The sequence below is a fragment of the Felis catus genome, chromosome B3 (assembly GCF_018350175.1).
Source record: "Felis catus isolate Fca126 chromosome B3, F.catus_Fca126_mat1.0, whole genome shotgun sequence".
Classification (NCBI taxonomy): Eukaryota; Metazoa; Chordata; class Mammalia; order Carnivora; family Felidae; genus Felis; species Felis catus.
Genome location: NC_058373.1, coordinates 50,238,034 through 50,257,428, shown reverse-complemented (window position 1 = coordinate 50,257,428; position 19,395 = coordinate 50,238,034). Strand labels below are relative to the sequence as shown.

Here is a 19,395-nt window from a genome sequence, read left to right as displayed (position 1 = left end):
TTTCTCTCCTCTCATAATTTAGTGACATATTGTTATTTTTGTACTCCTTTCTCTTGAGGTTTTTGTGTATTTATTACTGGTATTTGGTTTGTGGTCATCGTGAGGTTTATATGTAATATCCTATATATAGCCGTCTATTACAAGTTGATGGTTGCTTAAGTCAAAGTGCATTCCAAAAGCACTGTTTTTACCACCCCCCTGCCATGCTTTACAATTTTATTGTCATATTTTACATATTATTTTGTGCATCCCTTAACTATTATACATCTGGATGATTTTTACTACTTTTGGCTTTCAAACTTCATAGTAGGTTGTCACACCAGAGGTATGGGTCCTGGCAAAACTGTCTTTGCCCCTTCTGCCCGTTTCAGTGTGACGTTTTCTTTATATCCTTAATTGTGTTTAATCTGTTTTGCTAGTCTTCATTTGTTCTCAGAGCTAGTTCTATGTGTAATTTTAGGTTTTGGTGTGTCCCTGTGAGCTCAGTATCCTCCCTCTCCATCATCTTGATTCCATTTGCCCATTTTTAAATTGGATTGGATTTTTTGGCTATTGAGAAGTAGGAGGTTTTTTTTAATGTATTTTGGATATTAACCCTTTATCAGATAAATTGTTAGCAAATATTTTCTCACATTCCCTAGGTTGTCTTTTCATTTTGTTGATAGTTTCTTAGTGCAAAAGCTTTTCAGTTTGATGTATATTTGGTTACTTGTGCTTGGAGTGTCCTATCCAAAAAAAGCCTTGCCAAGAACCATGTCAAGGAGCTTTATTCTTTTGTTTTCTTTTAGATATTTTATGGTTTCTGGTCTTACATTTAAGTCTTTAATGACTTTTGAGATCATTTTTATGGGTGGTATATTATAGGGGTCTAGTTTCATTGTCTTACATGTGAAATATCCCATTTTTCCAGCACCATTTATTGAAGAAACTGTCTTCCCCATTAAGTATTCTTGGCTTTCTTGTTATATATGGTCAACTAATACTGACCATATATGCATGGGTTTATTTCTGGGTTTTTGATACTGTTCTATCAGTCTATTTGTGCTTATGCCAGTACCATACTATTTTAATTACGCTAGCGTTATGATAATAGCTTGAAATCTTATTTTTCAGGGTTGAATTGGTTATTTGGGGTCTTTTATGATTATACTTAAGTTAGATAGTTTTTTTATACCTCTTGAAAAAAAATCTTAAAAGTGGCTAGGGCATAAAAGATCTTAGCAGACCTCATTCCAAGAAATGTTAAGGGGACTCTCTCAGGAAGCAGCAAAATCATACCAGACAGAAATAGAAATCCACACAAAGGAATGAAGAATACTGGAAATATCAACTACACGGGAAACATGTAAGATGTTGTCTCTGCTCACAAATGGTGGAAATTTGTTAGGAAGGTAAAAATACTGGGTGAAGAATTCATCATTAAACAAGATTGACCTAATTTATCATTAAAATTACATATTAAGAGAATGTATTCCTTTTCCCCCCTGTAATGTCAGTTTTATTCCTCTGGCTAAGAGATCCAGAGGTAATTTTTTACATTTTTTAAATAGTTACTCCATCATGATTTTAGGTGCCTCTATTGCCCTTAGAAGCTGGTTGCACATTATTTGGCTCTTACAAAACTTTAACTCTTGGTGTGTGTGTGTGACATATATTCATGAAAAAAATACATATAAGCAAAAAGGAAACTAATACCACACAGAAATAAGCAGTTAAAATTTTTATGTATGTATATATATAGACGTGCATGTACACAAACAGTGTAGGATTTAATCCTACATATGTGAGCTGATAATAAACATACTGCTTTGTAACCTGTTATGTTTTACTTTACAATGTAGAATGAACATCTTTTCATGCATATGTGTGAAACTTTCCATTCGAAAAACAGACTGGGAAAAGGGGTCAAAATACAAAATCTAGTGAGATGCTGGTAACAAGGAAGCTACCTAAAAAAAAAAAAAAATTCACCAGATGATTAAAAGCAAACAGAAGGTCAAAGATACGTCAGAAAATGCTAAAATGCTAACAGAAAGAAAAGAGGGACCAGATTTTAATATCAGACCAAAAAAAAAAAAAAATCAAGGCCTAAAGCACACAGGATAAGGATGACTGTGTGAATGTCTTTGCTTCCAATGCATCATCACAAACTTGTTTCTTATTCTTCTTAACTCTTCTGTAAGCCTTTCCAACTCCTCTATTCCTTTTATTCAGGGTCCAAATGCCTTATGGGAGTGTCCTCTTCAAAGCCATGACCAGGTTGGGTTAGCCCTCCTTTGACATTTCCTTTTTCTTCCTGGCTTACACCTTCTTGGGAAGGTTGGGGACTTTCTTCTGCCTCCTCTGGTACATCTTCTGAAGGGTGGTCTGCCTAAGCTGTTGGCAAACATGGGTTTCCTTCATTTTCTTCAAGAATTTTACATGTTGAGTATTTTTCTGTTATCTATTTTAAATAAATTAATCCTGCAGAGATCCAGGAGATTTTCCTCTTTCTTCTCCCATTGAATTTGTGTCGTGCCCAAAAGACCACGAGTCCTGAAAGGATGTGGGCACTTTTCTCCTTCTCCATCAATACAGAACTCAAGAATGTATTGTTTTAATCCGTGATCTAAAACACGTTTAATGAAATTACAATAGGCCTTACTTCTCTCTTTTCTTCTAAGAACTTTACTTCATAGCAACTTCTCAAAAGTATCTTGGCTTCCACATATCAAAATAATGGCTTATAATGCTATCCCATGGTTCTCAATATTTGTAACCATCTAATAGATTTTATAGTAGATATGTATTAAAGTCTTCAACATATTTCTCCTCTATTCACCCTCCTAATGCTGTATATTTCACATATTTATTAAAATAGTTCTCATTTATATTTACTATAATATGAACATAGTTTTTTGCCACAAACCCAAGTGAATCCTTCTATTAAATGTACTTACTTGAACATCTTTCATTTTACCTAGAGTTATCAATCACCTTGTTCATTTATTGACTTAAATTTCCATGCCTCAATCATTTCTTCCCTACATGCACCATCATATCTATTAGACAACTATCAGTATTACTGGTCCTGGGCTCATTGCTGTGCATCTCTGTTTGATCACTCTTCTTAGGATTTCTATTGGCAACCATCCTGGGAATTCCCTTTATTTTTCTCATATACTGCCTGGATTCTATCTATTTTTGGAATCACCTTTTTTTACCTTTTGGGGGAAGGGGGAGGAGACGGAGCATATTCATATTTGAAAATGTTTTTGTCTGTAGGAACTTTTTTTTCAAGTTTTTGGATTGATTTTTTGTTGACAAATTTCTTTGTTCTCTAAGGAATTTTTTAAACTTGAGAGTGGACGTCTAAGATTGGTCTCTAAGTTTCTTATCTTTTCCTTGGCTTTTTCTTCCTGTTCTGACTTGTGAGAATTCTTCTAACCTACATTTCTCAACACTTTAATTGAATAGTTGTGTTTAAGCTATTATATTTTAATGTACAAGAGTTCTTTCTGATAGTTATTTTTATAGCATTTTATTTTTATTTTATGATGCCATATAGTTGCTTATCTCTCTAAAGAAGTTATATTTGCAGTTTAAGTTATACTTTCTGCCTTTTCCATATATTGACTATGGATCATTTGTGCTCCTCTTTTGGTTTGTTTGCTAATCATTTTATATTGGCTTATATGTAAGAATGAGGCACTGGAAGATGACTGTAAGCTTTGTTTACTTGGGTGGGGTTTGATAACTGCTGGGTTACAATACAGGGTAGTATGGTGGCAAGGCTGAATTTTCACTGGTGTGTGTGTGTGTCTGAAAATTGTTGCAAATGTCACTTTGTGGGAGTCTTCTTTCTAAGTCTATTTAATTTGCCCAGAGAAAGGTTCTAGCTCTGAGAAACATATGCCTGCTTTTGTGGCTCTAGGAGTAGATTGAGCAGGGGAGTCTGATAGTTCAGTAGTTCATATATAGGATTTTATATAAGTTTCCTGTTTTTATCTCATTCCTATAATTTACCAGGAGTTTCTGGATCCATACGTCTCAAATTTAATGTCTCATGAGGATAAATCTTGAATCTCATTCCTGAGGCAGAGACAGCTTGACTGTGCATGGTGGTGAACAGGACCTAGGGATCCAAATACTGTATTCGGATGGGCAATTATTCTCTTGTTTTCAGCTCCTTTCTTTTGGTCTGTGTTGCTTGCCCACCCCTGTTGATTTACAGTTTGGAATCTGTGAAGGGTTCTTCAGGGTAAGTTTAGTTTCTTTGCTTTCTTTCATGTTGGTGCTTTCATTCTGAAGGTTTTATGTGTTTTAATTTTTTATTGTCACTTTTCGTGAACTGACAAAAGGCAGAAGAGATCCACGTTTTTGGCCAATTCATTTTTAAACACAAGTTTAGTGTTGTATTATAAAGCCCTCATGTGATTAAGAAAGAGCTTTAAATCAAACAACACCTTCTACAAATGACAAAAGACACATATACCAGTTTGTTAAGAAAATCTAGAGGCAGGAAAACTATACTGACTGTTGAAGAAATCATGAGAATCTGAACTATGGCAGTGATAAGATTGGGTGGAAGAGTGTGAATGTGAAAAGGAAATTAGGAGATGATTCAACCTGATTCGGTGACTAGTTGAATTTGGGGGGTGAAAGGAATAAAAGGAATAGAAAGTTGAGGATGATTTCAAGGCTTTTGACTTTCATGACAGGATGAAATCCATTACCATCTTTTATGCAAAGAGAATGCAAGAGTAAGATTAGCAGAAAAATAGATTAGTTCTGTTTTTAAACTTCTTGAATTTGAGATGCCTGGGGCTCACCGAAGTAGAGATGATCACCAGGTAGATACTTTGTTCTTTAGCACATGCCGCAGTCGTTGCATTTGAGTCATCCTTCATAGTGTAGTTGTAGTGAGCTATAATAATTCTATTTGTTGGTATAGCAGTATTTTCAGTTCCCTTGACTCAGCAGTTATAAGTAATGTAGTGAATCCATTTCAGAAGCATTTGCCTTTCATTTGAAATGAGAAAGAATTATAAGACCTCTGAGATTCATGTTTATAGAACTAGGAGATGATATATTGAGAGCAGGATCTGAAGCCTAGTATTTAGATTTGTCAGAGGGGATAATTTCCTTTCCTATAAAAATGAATTATTATTGGTCCTCAAATCATTTGGAACTGAATAAATGTTAAAACAAGAACTTGAAATACCTCCAACGACCACCTAAACTCTTCTAACCCTTGAAAAATACATTAAGTAAAAATATTTTCAGATTTTCTGCTGAAGTGTTTGAGATATGAAAGTTCATACAGAATGGCATGTGATGAGCTTTCTTAGAATAAAAGTAGCATGTAAGCATCATGTCACACGCATTTTTTCTCTTCCTTAGTTTTAGCAGAAAAATCATCCTTTATCCTTACAAATGAAGTTAATCCTTTCTGTTTTATGTGATATGTCCTCATATTTTCTTACCCAACAAATTTCATTCTCCAGTCATTCTTTTCTTCCATTCATCCTGTGAAAAGACATTTTATAGATAACTACCATATGACTCTGGGTTAGGCTGGCCAGAATGTTCAATCAGCCTGTGTGCTATTGGTTAGCAACCCAATTGGGAACTTCCCTGATTTAATCTGAAACTGGCCCCTGTATTCAGGGCAGGGAGAGACTGAAGAAAGAGGCAAGCAACTCCAGATTGGTAGGTGGGAGTTTGAATAAACAAAAGGAACTTACATAGGAGGTTTGTCTTGTGTGGTAGCAAGACAAATGGATTCCCACATCCACCCTCAAATCTTAAAAGTTTAGAAAGAGGCCCTAAAAACTGTGATCAGTCATGTATACGATACAGGCATTTTCAACACCACATCACCATCTGAAGGCTATGTCCTTGGAGTGACCTCAGGGAGTGGGAAAGGGAAGTGGAACCCACATTCTAAGGACAGGGAAGAGTGTTAGGAGCCTCTGAGTGCCGTGGTCCAGCTCACAGGTCAGGCAGCATTCATGGTTTTTTGATAACGTACCCCAACATGTGTTTAACAGCAATTAGACAGTAAAGAATGTTCAATCAAGGGTGGTGCTGACAGTGGCAGTCAGGCAAGTTAAAAAAAAAAAAGATTAAAAAAAATTACTTTCCTTGCTTTTTTTTCCTCATTTACTGTATAATGAAAGATAATTTTAGAATGATGTTGCATTCCTGGAAGAATAAATTCTCTAAGGTAGGTTCACAGGTTAGTATGCAGTAGACATCAACTAGCTATGTTGAAATAAAATCTGTATTTTTTGAAAAAAGTCAGAAAGTTAACAAATATCTTACTAACAAGACTATTTTTATTGGTATGAAAATTGTGACTAATATTTTTGACAGTTTCCTTTTTTAAGTACTTCTAATATCACAATTAAATGCCTAAGCCATTGTTGGATTTTTAGTTTTGTAATATATCAGTAATTGAACAGAATAAAGCTGAAACTAAGGACTACCTAGTACAAGGGTAGGGGAAGGCTTTAACAAAAAAGAACTTGTATTTTAAATGATAATCATTCAAATATCAATATAAACATTTCTAAACCAGTTTAACTTGGTTTCTGACATACTTGCCATACTTACATGTATTGCTTGATACACATAAGTATGTGCCAGGCATGGAGTTAGAATGCAGAGTTGGTCATAAAGATGATCACCTGGTTCCCATTTCTGAAGGAGCTCACAATCTGCAGAGAGGCAGTAAAATAAGGCAGTCTTTAAAATTTATGGTGTTACTCCAACTTTGGAAACAGGCTAAGAATTGAAGCAGAATTGGCTTTCATTGGCACTGCTTGCCTACAGAATGAGAACCCAACTATTAAAGGGTATTAGAGTGATATACAACACTTAAGGGAAGTAGTCTTCTCTCAAGCTTTTATATTAAATAGCCTTATTCCCATTACTTTGGGATGGTTTTGCTGTCCACTTTTAAGGAAACATGAGAATAGATTAGATCATAAAGGCTTCTTTATTTTCATTCTAGGATTACATAAAAAGAGCAAAACATTGTTCGTAATGAAACTTCCCATTAGAAGATGTGAGTTGAGTCTTGAGAAGATTGAAATTTTAGTCCTTTATACTAAGTTACTGAAAACTGCTATAAGTAAAAGAAACATGGTTTCTGTAACTCTGTGTGTGTGTGTGTGTGTGTGTGTGTGTGTGTGTGTGTGTGTGTATGATCCCACACATTGTAAGACAGTAGAATAAACTTCAGAGATGATTTTTCAAGCATCTTTGGTTTTTGGTTCTGTAACAAATTTTTGATGATAATGGTTTGACAATAGTTTTTCTGTTATTTCTACAAAAATGTGTTTTAGTAAATCCTTTAATTTAAAATCTCAAACGATGTAGGTCAAGAAAAAGTTATCTAGTATTAACAGTCATAGTACTGTAGTAGATTTGATATCAGGTCTCAAACCAAATTTCTTCCTTCCCCCCTTAGAATATAGATTTACCGGGGCGCCTGGGTGGCGCAGTCGGTTAAGCGTCCGACTTCAGCCAGGTCACGATCTCGCGGTCCGTGAGTTCGAGCCCCGCGTTGGGCTCTGGGCTGATGGCTCAGAGCCTGGAGCCTGTTTCCGATTCTGTGTCTCCCTCTCTCTCTCTGCCCCTCCCCCGTTCATGCTCTGTCTCTCTCTGTCCCAAAAATAAATAAACGTTGAAAAAAAAATTTAAAAAAAGAATATAGATTTACCTTCAAAGCTAGGTAAAAATTATTGATGATAAAAAAAAAAGCGGCTTGCCTTTCACTTAGTTGCAACTTGTTTTCTCTCCATTTCTATTTTGACTAAAAACTAGGGTTAGTAGATTGAAGAGGTAAAAATACGGTCAGCTGGATTTCTTTTCCTAGTTTGACTTAGTGATTACAGAAGAATGAGTCTGCTATGGGGAATACTACAGACTTAAGTAACTCTGTAGATAGAGACACTCAGCAAATTCAGAAGAAGCAGCATTCCATGTGGATCCTGGGGTGGTTTGCTTTTATATATTCGGCTGGGAGGAATTCGGATACCTGGCCTGAGTCCGAACCTGGAATATGGGTGCAAGCCTCCAGTTCTTTACCTGGAGTGCGATTATTCTCCTCTCCATGTGTTTATGGGGATACCCCAGACACCTTTTCTATCTTCTGTACCTCTGTATTGACAGATGCTTCCTAGGATTAAAAATGTTTTCCATGTGTGGCTGTCTCAGCCTCCAGCTAATGATTTACAAAACAAAGTTAAGAATCTCAACTTCTCTGCCAGCAATGACAAAACTTTTACAAACTATATTTTCTAAGAGAAATAATTTTGTATTTAATCTTCACTCAGCATAATCCATACCTCATGAGCTCTGTGTGCACAGGCACTCCTTGATAAGAGGTAGATTCATGAAATAATGTGGATTGTAAGTTGCAGGGATGGAGATGGAGATACTTTGGGTGAATATTCCTTCTCCCCCTGCCATATCTGTTAAGACAGAATGTGACAACTATTCCCTATCAAAGTCACTCTGCTTTGTGGCTATCCCTTCTTCCTTAGGCATTAGCAATCAAGAAGAGGTCTGATATAAACATCAGTTCTAAGTATGGTTGCAGGTCTTCTGTTTAAAGTAGAAGTATTAGTAGATAATTATGAATCTTGGAAATTGTGCGAGAGGCAAATAGTACTTTGCAAAAATTCCATACCAGGAGGAGTAGAAAAAAAATGTTGTTATTCTATTTGTTAGGTCGAATGAGACCTGAATACAAAATTAACTTCTGTGTTCTCAGTGTGTATCCTGGGAAGTGAAATTGCTGTCGTATTTTGAAGACTAGGAGGGAAGATTTTACAAGAATAAAATAATGCATTTTGTGGTAATTGGTTTCAAAATGATTAAAAGGGCTTTAACTTGATAGAAAAATATAATTGAATATTACTTGAACATTATAGCTCTAGCCATATGACATCTTTTGTGAAAATTGATGATTATTAGTTTTCTGGACCATTAAGCAGAGCCTGGAGCAAAGATCAAAGTTGTTTTGTTGTGAATTTTCTTGCTCATGAACTTTGGTACCTTAATATAATTACCCCCTTTTTAGTGATTCCTTGAAGAGAATTTATTAGCTTCATGAATGACTTTCAGTAGAGATTACCAAACTAACGGGCAGGGATGGAAAGCTGATGACTTAGTTCTTCCTCCTGCAATTCATATTAAACAGTTGCTTTCTGAAAGCTCACACCCTATTGCATGTTTTTAACACATAATGCTTACTTACAGGGATATCACTAGGTTAAATGCATCAAAAAGTTCTGCCCAAGCCAGTTGATGATGAATCTTTTTCTTCACGCTGAAAGAGCAGGGTGTGATGCGCACTGCAAAATTTGAGGGAGTGAATTCTACCTTCCCCTCTCTCCCTGAATTTATTTCAGAATTGCTGTGTTGGTAAATTAAACATAATTATTTCATTCCTGACTTGACACTTGGAAAAGCATCCTTCTGTTTATATATGATGAGGTAGATATTAGAAACCAAAGGTTCCCACATACCTTAACTGTTTCCCATTGTACCAAGGGTTCCATAAACATCAAATCTGTTGAACATAGAAGAGTTGTGTGACCTTGCTAGGAAATGGCATTAACTTATTATTTTCTTGGAAAAAATAACACCTAAACTCAGTGGTTTTCATATGCTTTTTTAAGAGAACTGTTTTTGGAAACAAAATCTTTAGAACCTAGTTATAAAGCAGATAAAGTCAGTATTGCTGTTCTTCAATCAGAGGCAGTGGGTGCAGAGTCCTACCTGCCAAGCCCTTCCTTGCCCAGTGAAGCCTCTGTCGGAACTCCAGCACTTTTCAGAACACAGTTTGAAGCCCACTAGGCAACATGATTCTCTAAAAGCCTTGTGTTCTGAGATCCTATGATCCCAACAAGCAATTATATTTGCATGTTATTTGCTCTATAGTCTGCTTTACCCCACGCGTAATGGATGGGATATCATCAAAGTATGGTAAGATTTGGTAAATGGAAAAACCAAAGAATATTTGAGGGAACATAGGGCCAGTCATGGAAGGCGGAGAGGAATGTTTGCTGGTAAACAGGGAGATGTGAAAGGAGCTACTGCTCCTCTTTGAAGGTTATTTCACTCTCTAGTCGCCATTCCTTCATTCCCTAGGGACAATCACTATAAAAAATCTTATGTACTCTTCCAGTATATGTTAAAGTTTTCCTATCCCTTAATATAATAAAATGATGCCATATTAGATAATTCTGTCCTCCTTAGCAGGGGCCATGCTAGTCTTGTCTGTATCGTTCCAATTTTAGTATATGTGCTGACAAAGCGAGCGCCCCTTACTAGATGATTCTGCAACTTTTTAAACTCCATGGTATGTTCTTAAAACAACTCACATTGATGCCAATTGATCTAATTAATTCATTTTAATGTATTTCACCATATAAACATATCAAAATTCTCTATTAATAGGGAATACTATGTAATATTTTTTCCTATTACAAATAATGCTGTAGTAAACATCTTTTAATATGCAATCTGCTACCTAAGTGTAAGAGTTTGTTCATGTCACATACCTAAAAGATTTGTTGGGCAATAGGGTGAGCAAATTTCAACCTTCCTAGAAACTGCGATTTCATTTTCAAAAGTGGTTGTATAAATTTTTAACCCAGTACTTCTTGAAAGTTTCAGTCCATAACAACATGACAGTCTGAGATATTTCATTTTCTTTTCCATTCCAGTGGTTGTGAAGTGATATATCAGTGCTTAATATTAACTTGAACAATGCTCATAGTTGAAGAGTTTGAGTACCTTTTCCTATGTTAATTTCCTGTTAGGAAATGCATTTCAACATGCAGTTTTTCTACTGGGTTGTTTTTCTTCAAATTCTTCAATGGAGGCCAAGCTAATCCTCTGTTGTATGTTGGAAATGTATTTTCCTGTTCTGTTGTTTCTTTACTTCCAATGTGATACATGTATTTTCCTATTCTTGATAATTTATGCTTTCTGTGTCTTATGACAATATATAAATAGAATAATATAACACACCACACACATATATATGTATATATGTACGTATATATGTATATGTGTGTATATGTATATATATGTGTGCATATATATATTTGTGTGTATATATATTTTTTTTTCAGTTTGTTTACATTTAGGTTTGGATGCACTATATTTAAATTTTTAAGAAATAAGTACCTGATTTCCAATGTGATCATAGCATTTTACATTCTTAGGGTAGCAGGTTTGAGTTGCTTCACATACTTACCAACACTTGTTATTGTCAGTCTTTAATTTCAACCATTTTGCAATATATGTCATAGTATCTAATTGTGGTTTTAAGTTTTATTTCCCCAATTACTAATGATGACAAGCATCTTTATTGTACTTTTTGACTGTTAATGCATTTTTTGTGTGTGAAGTATCTGTTCAGATTTTTGGTCCAACTTTAAATTGGGTTTCTACTTAATATTTTAGTAACAATTTTATAAATACAGTATACTTTTATAATGAAATGTGTACATATGTACATATGTATATGCATAAGTGCATGTATATGTATAAATGAAATTCATATTATAATGTTTTTTTTAAATTTTTTAATGTTTATTTCTGAGACAGAGACGGAGCATGAGTGGGGGAGGGGCAGAGAGAGAGGGAGACACAGAATCAGAAGCAGGCTCCAGGCTCTGAGCTGTCAGCACAGAGCCTGAAGCAGGGCTTGAAACCACAAACCGTGATATCATGACCTAGCCGAAGTAGGTCACTAAACCAACTGAGCCACCCAGGCGCCCCTCACATTTTAGTGTTTTTGCTCAGTTTGTGCCGTTTCTTTTCATTTTTTATGGTGTCTTTTGAACAGCAGAATTTTTAAGTTTTAATTAAATACAATTCATTTTTTAGCAGATTTTTTAAACTGCTTAATTAAAAAAATGATAGGTTAACAGGATATTGAAAGATACTATAGAGATCAAATGTACCCTTCACTCAGTTTCCCCCAGTAGTTATATGTTACATAATCAGAGTACGATATAAAAACCAAGAATTCAGCACTGGTACAATGTGGGTACATATCTGTCATTATATCACATGTGTAGATTGTATAACTGTCACTGCAATCCAAATACAGAATTATTCCATCATGCTCTGTGCTATCCCTTTGTACTCTCTCTGACCTCCCCCTTCCCTGTTTAACCATGCATAGCACCCTTAGTAACCACTAACCTGTTAACAGTATAATTTTACATGCATGTAATCATATAATACATTTCATCTGTATACCTTTTTTTCTTTTCAATTAATACATTTAAGATCTAAGTTGCTGTGGATATTAGCATATTTTTATTGCTGATTAGTATTCCTTGATAGGGAGGTATCACAGTTTAACTTTTTGCCTCTTGAAGGACATTTTTATTGTTTCCAGTTTGGGGCTAAGATGTTAAGAACAGTCATTTGTAAGTTTTTGTGTGGATGTTTCATTTTTTTTTTTTTTTTAGGAAAGATGCCTGAGAGCAACATTGTTGGCTAAATTGTAGAGGTACATTCAATTCTATAAGAAATGATCAAACTACTTGAGAGTTACTGTATTTTATATTCCTACTGACAATGTATCAGAGACCTGGCTTTATTGCATCCTTTCTACATTTTGGTATTGTCAGTGTTTTTATGTAACTGTTCTAATAGGTGCATGGACATATTTTATCATGCCTCCAATTTGCATTTCCTGAATATTTAGTGCTACTAACCATCTTTGATGCACTTGTTTATCATTCATATGTCCTTCTTAGTGAAATGTCTGTACATCTTTTGCCCATTTTCTAATTGTGTATGTATGGTGGCGGTTTGCTGTTGAGATTTTAGAGTTCTTTAGAAATCGCAGGAAGTAATTCTTTGTTGAGTATATAGTTTGCAAATATTTTCCTCCAACGTATAGCTTTTCCTTACATCCTTTTTACAGGGGTTTTCCAAGAGCAAAAATTTTAAGGTCAAATTATTGACTTTTCTTTTTTGCTGTCATGATTAAAAACTCTTCTCCAAGCTGTGTGTCTTAAAGACGTTGTCCTGAGTTAAGATTTTTTAATCTTATGCTTTATATTTAAATGCATGGTTAATTTTGAGATAATTTTTGCATAAAATGTGAGGTTTAGGTTGAGAATGGTGTTTTTGCTCGTAAATATCCAGTTACTCGAGGATCTGTTGTTGAAAAGTCTATCCTCTGGTAAGTTGCTTTTGCATTCTTGTGGGAAAAAAAAGAGTTGTGTGGATCTTTAACTGGGTTCTCTATTTTGTTGCATTGATCAATATTTCATTCTATCTACTGATACCACACAGTCTTAACTGTAAAATAAGTCTTGAAAAAAAATATATATATAATTGGAGACAATTGGCATTTTGGTTTCCCAAGGCTTCCAATTCATGGTATACCTTTGCATGTATTAATATTTTGATTACTTTCATCACTGTAGGGTGGGGATTTAAGTTTCTGACAATAACTGGATTTGTTTACTTTCCCTTTCAGTAACATCAGCTTTTGCCCCACATGCTTTGAAGCTCTGCGTTTTCTTAATATTTTTTAGATTGTTGTATCTTCCTGGTGGTGGATTTACTTTTATATTCTTATACAGTGTGTGTCTGTTAGTGTTTTGTTTTGTTTTGTTTTGTTTTTGCTCTGAAGTCTATGTTGTCAGATGTTAGTTTATCTACTACTGTATTCTTTTGGTTTGTTTGTATAGTATATCTTTTTCCATTCATTTACTTTTAGCCTGCCTCTATCATTATATTTGAATTGAATTCCTAAGCCTGTAGTTAGGTCATGGTGTTTTTTATCCATTCTATTAAGTTTTTTATTTGATAAATTTATTTTTTTAGTTTATGTACTTTGAGAGACAGTGCACACAAATGGAGGAGGGGCAGTGAGAGAGGGAGAGAACAAGAACCCTAAGTAGTCTCTGTGCTGTCAGTGCAGAGGCCAACACAGGGATCAATCCCACAAACTGTGAGATTGTGACCTGAGCTGAAATCAAGTCAGATGCTTAACCAACTGAGCAACCTAGGTGCCCTGTCTATTTGATAAATTTAGATCATTTACATTTAATACAATTATTAATTTTTTTAATGTTTATTTGTTTATTTTTGAGCGAGAGCATGCTGTGCACAAGCAGGGGAGGGGTAGAGAGAGACAGATGATCCAAAGTGGGCTCTGTGCTGACAGCAAGAGAGCCTGATGTGGGGCTTGAACTCATGAACTGTGAGATCATGACCTCAGCCATAGTCATACACTCAACTGACTGAACCACCCAGGTACCCCTGATGCAATTATTGATAAGGCTTAAATGTGCCACTTTATTCTTTGTCTTCTGTTTGTTTTCTTTGGTTTCATTCTCTAACTTTTCTGCATTTCTGTAGGTTACTTGTAAATATTAAATTTTTGAGTGTATTTCTTTATATAGCTTTTTTAGTGGATGCTCTAGGTATTGAATTATGTTTAAGTTTTTTATTGCTTCCTTAAAACATTGCCACAAACACAAATTTTTATCTTAAAATTCTGAAAGTGGAAGGTCTGTTATAGGTTCGCTGGAATAAAGTTAAGATATCATAACAGCTATATTCCTTTCTGGAGGCTTAGGAAAGAATCTGTTTCAATTACTTTTCCAGCTTTTAGATGTACTTATACATTTTTTTTAGCTCATAAAGGTTTAGCTCTATTTTCAAAACCAGCGACTCCGTATTGAGCTTTATAATACTGAATCACTCTGACCTCACTCTTCTACCTACCTCTTCCATATTAAGGGTCTTTCTGATTACATTGCATCCACCAGATAACTCTTCATAATATTTCAATATTATGGTCAGTTGATTAGCAAACTTAATTCTATCTACAACTTTAATTTCCCTTTTCCATGTTAAGTAATAAATTAAGTTTCCAAGAACTATAACATGGCTGTCTCTGGGGGCCATTAATTTGCCTAATACACATTATATACATATACAATTGATCAAGTTGGTTGCTGTATACATTTTACCAATTGAAGTGCAGAAACCTTATCTAACACTATTTCCCTTTATTCTCTCACATTTAAAGTAAAATTGTCTTAAATATTTCCTCTGTATACAACCAAATCAGATAGTGTTCAAATTTTTATTTCATCCATCAAACATAATGCAGAAAACTCAAGAGGAAAAGGAAAGCATATTACATACACCCACAGTTTTGCGCTTATCCTTTATTTTCCTTTCTGGATGTTTCAAGATTTCTTCTTTTGTCATTTCCTTTCTGTTGAGAAATATATTTTTGCCATTAATTTAAGGTGAGTTGTCTTGTTATAAAGTCTCATATTTTTCCTTCATCTGAGAATGTCTTGATTTCCACTTAATTCCTAAAGATATATTTGCCCTGAATATGGAATCTTGGGTTGATCATTTTCTTCTCTCAACGTTTGAAAAGTGTTCTACCATCTCTTTCTGCCCCTATGGTTTCTGCTAAGAAATCCTTTCTCATTCAAACTGTTTATTCCCTATGGATCATGTACCACTGCTCTCAGTGCCTTTAACATTTTTTCTTTGCTCTTGGCTTTCAGGAGTTCGTGATGTGTCTTGACATGAATTTTTCATTTTGTCCTGTTTATGGTTTGCTCAGCTTATTCTGCAGATTTGTGTTTTAATTTTTGCCAAACTTGGAGAAATTTTTAGTCATCTTTTTTATTGAATACATTTTCAGCTCTGTTACAGTCTGAATGTTGGTGTCCTCTCAAAATTAAAATGTTAAAGCTCTAAGTCCTAATGTGATTGTATTTGAAAGTGGGGCCTTTGAGAGTTAATTAGGTTTTGATGCGGTACTGAGGATATGGCCCAATGGTGGGATCAGTGTTCATATCAGAATAGGAAGAAAGGTCACACCTCACTCTGTCATGTGAAGATACAGTAAGAACGTGGACCTCTGCAAGCCAGGAAAAGAGCCCTTATCAAGAATAAAATTTTATAGCACCTTGATCCTGGCTTTCCACTCTCCAGAACTCTGAGAAGTAAATGTCTCTTGCTTAAGCTACTCACTCTGTGGCATTTTGTTATAGCAGTTTGAGTAGACTCAGAATTCTATTCCTCTTTCTGTTGTTTTCTGGAACTCCAATGAGATGAATATTATCTTTATATATATATTTTTTCCAGAATTATGTATGTCCCTAAAACTTTTCTCAGGCTCTGTAGTTCAGACTGTATAATTTCTACTGTTTTATATTCAAGTTCGTTAATTTTTCTCTCAAGTGGATGTTGAGTCTATCCACTTAGTAATATTTCAGTTGCTGTATTTTTTATTTCTAAAATTTCCATTTTTTTATATATTTGATTTCTTTGAGACTATCTACTCCTTCAGTAAAACTTGCTATTGATTGGTTTCAAACATATTTATAATTGTTGAAACATTTCTTATTAGCTGCTTTAAAATTTTTGTCAGATATTTCTAACATCTATGTTATCACATTGGCATCTGTTGTTTTTATTCATTCAGTTAGAGGTACCTTGCATGACAGTGATTTTAATATGGACATTTGGGTGTTATGTTGTATGACTTTGGGTCTTACTTAAATCTTGTATTTTATCTTGTCTGACAGTGCTCCAATTTTTGAGAACTAGACTCCTTCTAGGTGGAGATGAGGTTTTCTACTTCATTTACATAGATACTGAGGAGGGGGACCTTTGTTGTTCCTACTGTGGGCATGACTGGGTGTTGAGGCTTCCCACTGGGTTTCTGCTGATACCACCCAAGCTTAGATGGGAACAGGTGTCTAATTGCTGCTTCCTATGTAGACACCACTGACATCGAGTGGGTGACTTTATTATGGCTGAGCAGTGATGAAAGTCCTGACTTTCCACTAGACCTCTTCTAATACCACTCCATTGAGGAGGGAAAAGGTGCCTCATGACTACTTATGTAGGGGAGAAGTTGAGGCTGTTGTTGGTGTGATTTCCAACTCTCTAATTTGGCCTTCTCTGAAAGCACTTCAGCCAATATGGGGGACTGGAGTACCTCTTTACAGCCTGGCAAGTGTAGATGTTTAAGCACTCCTTTTGACCTTCACTGACAGTAGAAATGGGGGCCACAGATTTTGTGTGTGTGTGGTGTTTGGCTAGAGTGAGTTAATTATTGTCAAAAGGTCTGTCTTGCTGGCCTGTCCCTATCTTGGTTTCCCTGTTAGAGTAGGCTTTCCTTTAAGCCTTTCATGTCTGCACCATTGATATCCTTGGGTTGCCGTGTTTGGAAGCAAACAGAACATCCATCACTGTATTCTACTTTGAGGCCACAGTCACTGGCCAGTATGTCTTCTACCCAAACTTCAGAGCTTTATATGTGTTTATTTGATATAATATGTCCTAAGATTTTAGTTGTATTTAGTGGGAATAATAGGGAAAGTAAGTCTATCCATTTTTTTTCTGGAAGCAAAAGTCTGATAGATTTTTATATTGTTAAAGCACTATTTTATTTTGGAGATAAACCCAATTTGGGTAAATGTGTACACCCATGCTGGATCAAATGCAAAAGTTTTTTTAGGATTTTTCTTATGAGCTCTCCTATATGATACTGATATATAATCTTATTTTGTACTATCCTTTTCTGATTTTAATAGCAAGCTTATATTAGCTTTGGAAAATGTACATTTATTCCTGTTTACATCCTATGTGTTCACTTTACTTCTCTAGTCAAATTTATATATAATTGGTATTATCTCTTTCATATAGACTTGATAAAACTTTAAAAAATCATTTGGCATTCTTTTGCGAGGCTATTTTCCTATTAGTTCTTTAGGAATAGTTTTAGTTTTCTATATTTTTGTATAAATGTTAGTAATATCTTTTAGAAATTTTATACTTTGTTAATGCTTTTAGAAAATTACCTTCAGGTTTTAGCATTAATTTACTTGAAGATGTTTATAGCATACTTTTAAATTTTTAAAATTTTCCACTGAATCTTCAGTTAATATCCTTTTTACATAATGATATTTTTCATATATACATTCCCTCTTTTTAACCAGTCTTGCTAAAGAATTGTACTTTGATTTAATGCTTTAAAGAAGTGTTCTTCTTTCCTAACTTTTTTGAGTATACTTCATAATTTTACATCAGTTTCAGGTGTACAACATAGTGATTGAACAACTCTCTATGCTATGCTTAGCACAAGAATAGTTACCATCTGTCACCATACAATGCTATGAAAACATCATTGAATATATTCCCTATGCCATACATTTTATTCCCATAACTTAGGCATTCCATGACTGGAATTCTGTATCAGCTACTCTCCTTCATTCATATTCCCCATCCCCTCACCTTTCTCCCTTCTGGCAACCATCAGTTTGCTCTCTGTATTTATAGGTCTGATTCTGCTTTCTGTTCATTTGTGTGTGTGTGTGTGTGTGTGTGTGTGTGTGTGTGTGTGTGTGTGTGTGTTTTAGATTCTACATAAGATTAAATCATATTTCTCTTTCTTAGGCTAATTTGTTTCACTTAGACCCTCTAGGTCCATCTTTGTTGTCACAAATGACAATGTCTCATCCTATTTTATGGCTGAGTAATATTCCTCTGTGTGTGTGTGTGTGTGTGTGTGTGTGTGTGAATATCTTTGTCCATTCATGTGTCTATGGGCACTTCAGTTGTCTATATTATTCTAAATAATACTGCAGTAAACATAAGGATGCATATATCTTTTCATTTTCTTGTGGTAAACACCTAGAGGTAGAATTATTAACTCATATGGTACTTTAAATTTTTTGAGGAATTTCTGTACTGTTTTCCCCAGCAGCTGTACCAGTTTACATTCCCACCAATAGTACTCAAGGGTTCCTTTTTTTTCACATCCTCACCAACACTTGTTATCTCTTGTCTCTTTGATTCTGGCATAAAATACACACATACATCAATGGAACAGAATAGAGAGCTCAGAAGTAAATCCATGCCTGCATGGTCAATCTATGGCTAAGGAAGCAAGAATATATCATTGGAAAAAGACAATCTCTTCAAAAAATGGTATTGGGAAAACTGGACAGCTGCATGAAAAATAATGAACCTGAACCACTTTCTCACACCATACAAAAAAGAAAAAAAAATTCAAAATGGATTAAAAACCTAAACGTGAGCCCCGAAACCATAAAACTCCTAGAAGAGAACACAGGCAGTAATTTCTTTGACATTAGCCATAGTAGCATTTTTTTTTAGATCTGTGTCTTAAGACCAGGGAAACCAAAGCAAATATAAATTAATGGGACTACATCAAAATAAAAAGCTTTTGCACAGCAAAGGAAACCATCAGCAAAACACAAACATAGCCTACTAAATGGGGAGAAGATATTTGCAAGTTATATGTCTGCTAAGGGTTAATATCCCAAAAATATAAAGAACTTCTATAATTAGGGG

General features: G+C 34.9%; 1 protein-coding gene, 1 non-coding gene and 1 pseudogene across 3 annotated transcripts in view; 1 reads left to right on the top strand and 2 right to left on the bottom strand.

Annotated features, from left to right (window-relative positions):
- Positions 1 to 19,395, top strand: part of UNC13C (unc-13 homolog C) — a 675,102-nt gene that overhangs the window by 179,014 nt on the left and 476,693 nt on the right. The window lies entirely within an intron of this gene.
- Positions 1,911 to 4,889, bottom strand: LOC102902417 (annotated as a pseudogene).
- Positions 10,214 to 10,319, bottom strand: LOC111561068. The gene has a single exon (XR_002743436.1). It is a non-coding gene; the product is annotated as a U6 spliceosomal RNA (small nuclear RNA).